The 8,165-nt window shown below is 35.3% G+C and overlaps 1 pseudogene; it reads left to right on the top strand.

The window, feature by feature from the left end:
* Positions 1–7,146: 7,146 nt before the first annotated feature.
* On the top strand, positions 7,147–7,315 carry LOC115272935 (annotated as a pseudogene).
* The last annotated feature ends 850 nt before the right edge of the window (positions 7,316–8,165 follow it).

Raw genomic sequence — 8,165 nt, forward strand, 5'->3', positions numbered from 1 at the left:
AACAAAGAGTAAGAACATATAAAACATGCAATATTACACCAGCTTCACCAAACAGGAATAATTGTCCTTCAAGAAATAAAATCCTGATTTATCCCATGCTCCCTGCTTTAAAAAAATAAATTCAAAAATAAATCACCTCCCCATCAATCTACAACTCTAGTGCTGCCAAAAGCTACATTAGAATTTGCACATTAAAGTTTTATTTTGTCCTAAGTCTTATAACTTTAATAGTCAAGTTTATTATAAAATAGGAGTTACATTTTTTATATCCTACATTTTATCATTAATAGGTACATATGAATATCTCTAAAGCATAGTGGTATGCTGGAAAATGGAAAGACATTTGAGCATACATCAGTTTTATCAAGTATCATGAAGAAGCTTAAATACTGACATTTGCTGCTTGTAAATAGGCTACTGAAAAACAGACATTGGAAACACTGACTGGAATTATTCTCCCCACTTTTAGTTCCTTTTACCTTGACCAAATTACTTCAAATATATGAAGTATTTAGTGTTTTATTTATTTTTGATACAGACAGAGACAGAGCATGAGAGGGGGAGGGGCAGAGAGAGGAGGAGATACAGAACCTGAAGCAGGCTCCAGGCTCTGAGCTTGCTGTCAGCACAGAGCCTGACGGGGGGCTCGATCCCACGAACGTGAGATCTGACCTGAGCCGAAGTCGGAGGCTCAACCAACTGAGCCACCCAGGCGCCCCTGAAGACACTTTTGACTAGTCAGAAAAGAAAATACATACACGGAAGAGAAAGAGGTAATAAGATACAAATACACCAAAAATTAAATTTCTCAGTGATTAAAAACTAAACCTACAAATAACCAAATAAAGAAATGGAAAGTGTAACCATAACCGACTTTGCTGTGTCCCAAATACTGAAGATGGATCTATATCCGAGCTGCTACAACAGCATTTTAGAGAAGTCCCTTCCCAAAGGGGGCGGGGGGTGGATGTGAGGCATCCACTTGGAAACCAAATTTAGTTTGGCCTAGTTTGTAGCATTTATTGTTGTTTTTATTGTTTGGTCTGTGTCTTTTTAAATACTTGGATAAGTACAAGATTTGTATAATTATAATTAAATACTATTTTTATCCCAAGGACTTCACAAAGGCTATGAAACGTTAAAAGTTTAATCCTCATGTTGACTGACTAGATAGATAAATTCAAGAGCCTCCCTGAGGAATAGCATGAAGAGATCTCGACCTTCCATGTAAGTCAGACAACTCAGGAACCCTTGGATCTCTAAAATACAGAAGAAAGACTTCACACTCCAAGGTACAATTGCTAATTAAATTCTCAATTTGAGGTAAGAGGAGTTTACTTCCTACTGGGATGATAAGGTCGTTTCCTCCTGAGTGAAATCTCCTCTAGAATGAATGTGTGTGACTGACGCTAAGGAATTTGGCAACCTGGGATTTCTTTAAAAAGTGTTTGATTAATCCCTATTTAACATGCTATTTCATCTCTATTCTTATTTGTGAATCTTAAGCTTAAAAAAATCACCATATAATAATAAAAACGGTCAAAATACCCAGCTCTCTCAAGATGGTGGATTTGTCGATAAAGCATCACGTGTTTTGCATTACAGGCCTGAGTGGCACAATGTTACAGCTGGGGCAGATTTTGTGTCGACAAAGTTAGGGCTTACGGGTTCACCTTAAATGGTATTAAGTTTCCTGTTTCTCTTGACAAGGTTTCTTTTCCAAGATAGGATTTCGAGAAGGTGGGATTATGGTTTGCTAGGCTGTGGGATTAGCAGCTGACATAGAAGAAACAGATGATTTTACACAAAGTGCAAAATGCAGTACTTTTATAGATGACTATACCTGTAGAGAATTACATGAATATTTGGTGCCGACTTGTTGAGCTCCTAGAAAGCTGAATTTATAGTCTTAGCAGAAGAAAGCCTAAACTCTCAGTGTACTTCAAAGAAAAGAATACTGAGGCAGCAAGCATTTTAAGAAGCTATTAGAACATGTATAGGCTCTACATATAGGACAGAAGATATGGCGTACAAAAGAGGGAAGAAAGGGTAAATATTTTCTCCCTGGCGTCTCCCTATAATCAGTAATTAAGTATACACCAATTTCTGGACATTATAAAAAATCCTGTTTCATATTACAAGACTCAAATAAGCTCGGTAGAAGCATTTATTCTAAAAGTTTTTGACTATCTGAATTTGGGAATGTGACTTTTCATTCCAAACCTTCAATCTCTCACATGCAGCATGCAAAAAATAACTCCCTGGTCTTGTTGGGAGCGTTACATAAAAAACTATAAGTACAAAGGTTAGCCTAGCCCAGTCTACGGTAGGCTTCAGATAAATTATAGTTTCTATTCCTGTTTCCATGATCCTGCTGAGGTCTGTGAACACAAATGCATATATAGTAATTCTTGTGTACATAAAAGGTGCTGAAACTTGGTACAAGATCGTATTGGTGAATAGTGGTTTTAAAACATTAGATAAGCTTTGTATTTATATATTTAGAAATCCTTAAAATGAGAACTAAGGAAAGTTAAGCTCAATTCTTTTAGCTGCTGTGAAAATATATAGAAAATAGTTACTCTGATGGTTATATGCCACTCTCCCCACCTTCCTCAAGCCATGTAAGAATGGAATGGAAGGTAATATTAAACGTTTTGTCTTGTTTTTTAGCATGGGGACTTCTGGTTTTACCCTCAAAATGTACAGAACTTGGATGCTATCACTCCTATTCTTACAATTAGAAAAAGCTGGTCAAAGGGAAAGTCAACACATTTCCTTGGGGCAGTTATCTAGTGAAAGGGGTAAAACATCACTCGAAATGCTGGAAACACAGGCTAATGGAATCACAACTGAGTTCTGCTGATTTGGGAAAGAAGCTGTGCAAACCAGAAATTGGTAGTATCACTTAACAGGTAATGTTGATGAGTTGTTGGAGATTCACTGTGGAATATAGCTTGAAAATGAGAAACGCCTGGGGACTATAGTCGTAAGGGGCTCTCACACTTTCCTGGGTTTTAGCTCAAAAAACACCCACCAGGTCCTCATGATGAGAAGCCCAAAAAATCCCCTCCTGGCTTTGGCAGCAAAGAAAAAAAGTGAACATTTTGTAATATGTTGAGTTTTCACGACAAAGGCCTACTCTAAGAATGCTATTAGAGCCTCATCCCATGTAAGGGAAGTACATTTCTCCAAACTGTTTCTCCATCTTTCCTGCTGCAACTAAGGAAAAAGAAGAGAATCAAAAAAAAAATTGGCAACAACAGCAACAACAAAACTCTGCACACTGGTTAATAAATTCACAGCTCAGGATATGGGTCCGCTAAGTGAAAGATTTGATAAAATTAGAGAAAGCTTCCCCTCCCCCACAATTTGCCAATGCACCAACAGGTGTAATACATTACACCTGAAAGCTCTGATAGACTATCTGAGGAGGACTTTCTGGGGAAGCACAGAATACAACCCAACTCCTTAGCAGACTGATATAAATCTTTACAATAAAGGCCTTCTTATCTCAGTTCCAATTACTTGATACAGCCTAGCCACCTTACAACAAGAAACCAATAACAAAGATAGCTGGAAATCCAAAAATGTTGGAGCTTAAACAATATATCGATAAATAACACATTGGCCAATATAGAAGCTTCAAGAAAAATACAAATGATTTAAAACTAAATGACAAATGATAAAAATATACTTTATCATAATTTGTGAGAGGCAGTGAATGCAGTGTTTAGAAATTTTTATCATTTAATGCATATATTAGAAAAAAGATCTAAAAATCAGTAACCTAAGCTTCTGTCTTAGAAAATTAGAAAAAAAGTAAATTCAATTCAAAATAAGCAGAGGAAAGGAAATAAAAATTAGATCAGAAATCAAAGAGTTGAAACAAGAAAAAAATCACATTAAAAACTAGTTCTTTGAAAGTATTAATGAATTTAAAAAATTTTACCTGTAGCCAGTCTAGCCAAAACCAAAAACAAAAAAAGAGGTCACAAATTACCAAATCAGAAAAAAAAAAAAAGAGTTGTCATGGAGGCCTCAAGACACTGGCCAAGAACGTATAGTGTAATCATTCTGCTCCAACAAGAGCAATAATACAGGCTTACCTGGCAGGCCTCACTGTGGAAAGCTGTCCTCCCCACTCCGGCGGTGCACAGCCATACGTTGCTGTCTCAAAAGGAAACTGGTGCGAAGACTCAGACTTCTCTGACTGACCATGGTCTTACATATGTTTACTGTCTGGCTCAGGTGCCTCACTTCAGAGGCCACGTTTTCAGGCTTTCAGCTTAGGCTTTCCTCTGGCACCACTACCAAGACTCACAACTCCCCCTTATGTGGGAGGGGCCTTAAAGAAAGTCTTCTCTTCTCAGACCCAGTATTAAGTACTTTCCTACTCTGAGCCTTCCCCCTCACTTCCCCTCCCATTCCCCGTGACCCAGAGTCCTGCAGGAGCCTTTTGTTAGGAGCGCCCTTGGCATCGAGACAATTCCCACCTGTGTACTAATCCACCTGATCCTTATCCAGCACCGTTCCAAGGAGAAGATTGGAAGGAGGGATGGGGAGGGGTTGACACTTGCTCAGGTTTAACCTCTCACTTATATTATCACATCAGGTGACTAAAGGCTTGGCTTTTATTGTACTTTCATTTTGGCTGTTGTCTTGACTACTCTGACACTCAATAACTCAGCTTTCTTAAGTTCAGTTCAGTTCCTGACAGTCATAGCTACTGAAACCATAAACATTTAAAGTCTTAAAAAAGACATGCCATGAGCAACTCTATGCCCACAAATACGGTAACATAGATGAAATGAAGCCAATTCCTAGGACCAAATCTACCAAAACTCATAAAAGCGTTAATAAGGGAATCTGAAAACGTCTAAATTTATTAAAGGTGTTGAATAATTAGTAACCTTCTATAAAAGGAAATACTAGCCCCAGATGGCTTCTCTGATGAGTTCTACCACACATTTAGGTAAGATATAATACCCATTCTCCTCGGTCTTTTCCATAAAAATATAAACACAGTAGACATTTCCTACCTCATTCAATGAAGCTAGCATTATGCTAATATCAAAGCCTTCTCCCTGGTCTTTGAAAACTCCTGATCCTTGGATAATCTCTCACACTTTCTAGTTCTGAGAGGAACCCAAGTTAATTCAAGTAGGTTACTGTTACTGTTGCTTTCAATCTCAGCTTAAAGATAATTTCTTCAGAGAAAACTTTCTGACCTCTTCCTCAGAATTCAAACCAAATTTTTTCATGAGTCTTTCAGAGTATAACCTTTACTTTACAGTCAAAGCACTTATTGTAAATTTCTATGGAACATCATTTTAGAGATATTTACTAGATTTTGATATCCATGAGGAAAGAGACCATGCCTGTGTCTACTGTAGCCACAACAATATCTGACATGTAAATGAGTCTCCATAAATATACACTAAATGAACAAATAAACTATATCCAAGCAGAAAATATGACAGAATGGAAATTATGGAAGAACCTATGTATATATGAAAGACACACAAAAATCTACAATGGTCTCAAACTAAAGAATTTAATTGAAAAAAAAGGAATATTTTATAAAGAGATACAGTTAACTATGTTCAATAATTTCATTTCAGAAATATTGAAAATGACAAGAAAATAGAACATATCTGAAACAAAAAACTAAACTGGGGACAGATGATTCACAGCTATACACATATTTCCTTTATATTATGGGAATATAATCTATGATTTATAGCTGAAGGAGAAGTCCAAATGTAGGAACACATTTAATGTGTTAACTTTTGTTTATACACAAGTTAGAGCCATGTCCTAATATGCCTACACATAAGTATAAAATAAATTAATGCTAAGGAATATCTAGAGACTAATAAAGGAATAAAGAAGTCAAAAAAGGAGAAAATTAAGGTAATAGTAACCTGCAATGTCATATCTGGGATAAAATAAAGTGGTGAGATGTTTATTTATTTATTGTGTAGAATAAAAAAAAAAGAAAAATTGGGGCATGTTCCAAAGTAAATTAATGTTCAGTGTTCCCAAAGGATTGTGTTTATGTGTAACTTAAAATTAAATATCAAGGAAATTTTTAAAAATCCAATATGGATGAAAAATGATTTGTAAAAAGTAATCAAGTATCTGAGCAGCTCAGATATGAAGTATAAAATATTGGTTATGAGGAACTGCAGGAAAGAGACAAAGGGCACAGTCACAAGAGCAGAATGAAAGGGAAAGCCAGAGTGAGGAATGAATGAAAAATATCACAGGAGGTCAAAATATTATAGAAAATGTGTTTCAAGCATATAAAGGACCAGAGGTCACTCTGAAGAAGCCTGCAGAGTAAAAATTATAAGAATAAATTATCGACCAATGAAATAGTTATTGCTAAAATATTAAATTAATTCCTTGCTTCCTTGTCTCAGTTTTCACAAAGAAAATAAGGGACAAATGCTAGGAACAGACATTAATTTCCCTTGGGAGAAAAAAGAAATATTACAGGAAATTGTGATCATGCCAGAACAGGTAATCAAAAATAATGGTTGAAACCCCATATACAAAGAATATAAAAACATTCAATAGTCAATGGCCAGGTATCTCTGGATTTTATTGGAAAAATCTTAAAGAAAAAAATAACACAAAAGGCAAGAGGAGAAATGAAGAATAAAGTTCCTTTGTAGACAGCCTTTTTTAAAACCTTCTTAATGGAGATAGCCTACCATTTTTTTTTAATTGGAAAGATAAGAGATCAGTGTAAAAAGCCCTTTCTCTCCAAAACCCTCAATTCTACTCACATATAAAATCAGTCACAAACATTTATATAATTATTTGTTATGCTACTTACAAATATATACACCAGATCCTGGCATTATGCAGGAAAAAAGGATTAGGGATAGATGAGGCTAAGTATTTATTTAATTCTAAACAAGTAAATATATACTCTGGTTTCTCTTCAGATTGTATAAATCTTTCGCCTTTTAAACAAGTGAATATAAGTCTGTTTATTACTGCATAAATGAAATGAATAGGATATCTCTTTCAAAAGTATAAAACAGCCAAATAAGCCAAATAAGAAAACATCAACATTTATTTCTAAATTATAAATTTAAAAGTTTATTTATTGTTTTTAAATACAATACACACACTGCTTCTCGGCCTTTTGGCTAAGATCAAGTGTAGTATCTGCTCTTATCAGTTTAAATACACAGAAATGAGTAACATATATACCCAATTACATAAGAAATTCACCTAACTACCACACTGATACCTGGGTTCAAGATTGAATCAAGGTTATTTTACATATTAATTCATTCATTCACTCACTCAGTGAATAATTATATGGCCTGCTTTATAAAATCAACTTGTCAGTCTCATGGACAGAAACACAAGTTACAGCCTCCATCTTTAAAAAGCTTATGTTTTTGAGAAAATTCATACTTGAAATATGAAAGAGTTAGTCACAGGTAATCTGACAGAATCCTTTATGAAATGTGTGAGATACAAATGGAAATATTTCCAATTTTGTTTAGAATAAGGAGAAAATCAGAACAGGTGTCATAAGGTGGCTACAACTGATTTAGTTTTGTAAGAACAGCTCTGTAGATGGAGACAGGGCTGGTGGTGATTTGTGAAGAATATTTTAGGCAGTGCAAGAATTATGGATAAAGTGCATGAAAGTATGAATCAGCATGGCACCTTCTAAGACCTGAAAGTAAGTCAGGTAGGCTAGAAGAAGCAGAGAAGAGGTGAGAAGGGGGCTGAGATGGGAACAACAGGGATCGAGCTACAAGGAGTCTTATTTTCCTCACTTTTACTTATCATTTTACAATTTGATATTAAAATAACACTTTGTGATCATTTGTCCTTCATGGAAAATATAGCATAATATCATATCCCAGAGAGCTTTATGTGGTAAAAGCAAGGATTTTTTACATGATTTCTGCTTTAGTAAAAGTGATCATTGTTACAGCAAGATTCGACTATATATGATTTTTTATAAGCGGTCATTAGTTAACGTAACCATCTTCCAGATAATTGTTTTTGAGACGAATAGAGAAGTAATGACTGCTTTTTCTTTCTTTTTTTAAATTTTTGAAAAATATTTATTTATTTTTGAGAGACAGATCATGAGCAGGGAAGGGGCAGAGAGAGAGAGGGACACA

This window comes from Suricata suricatta, chromosome 11 (assembly GCF_006229205.1).
Source record: "Suricata suricatta isolate VVHF042 chromosome 11, meerkat_22Aug2017_6uvM2_HiC, whole genome shotgun sequence".
Lineage (NCBI taxonomy): Eukaryota > Metazoa > Chordata > Mammalia > Carnivora > Herpestidae > Suricata > Suricata suricatta.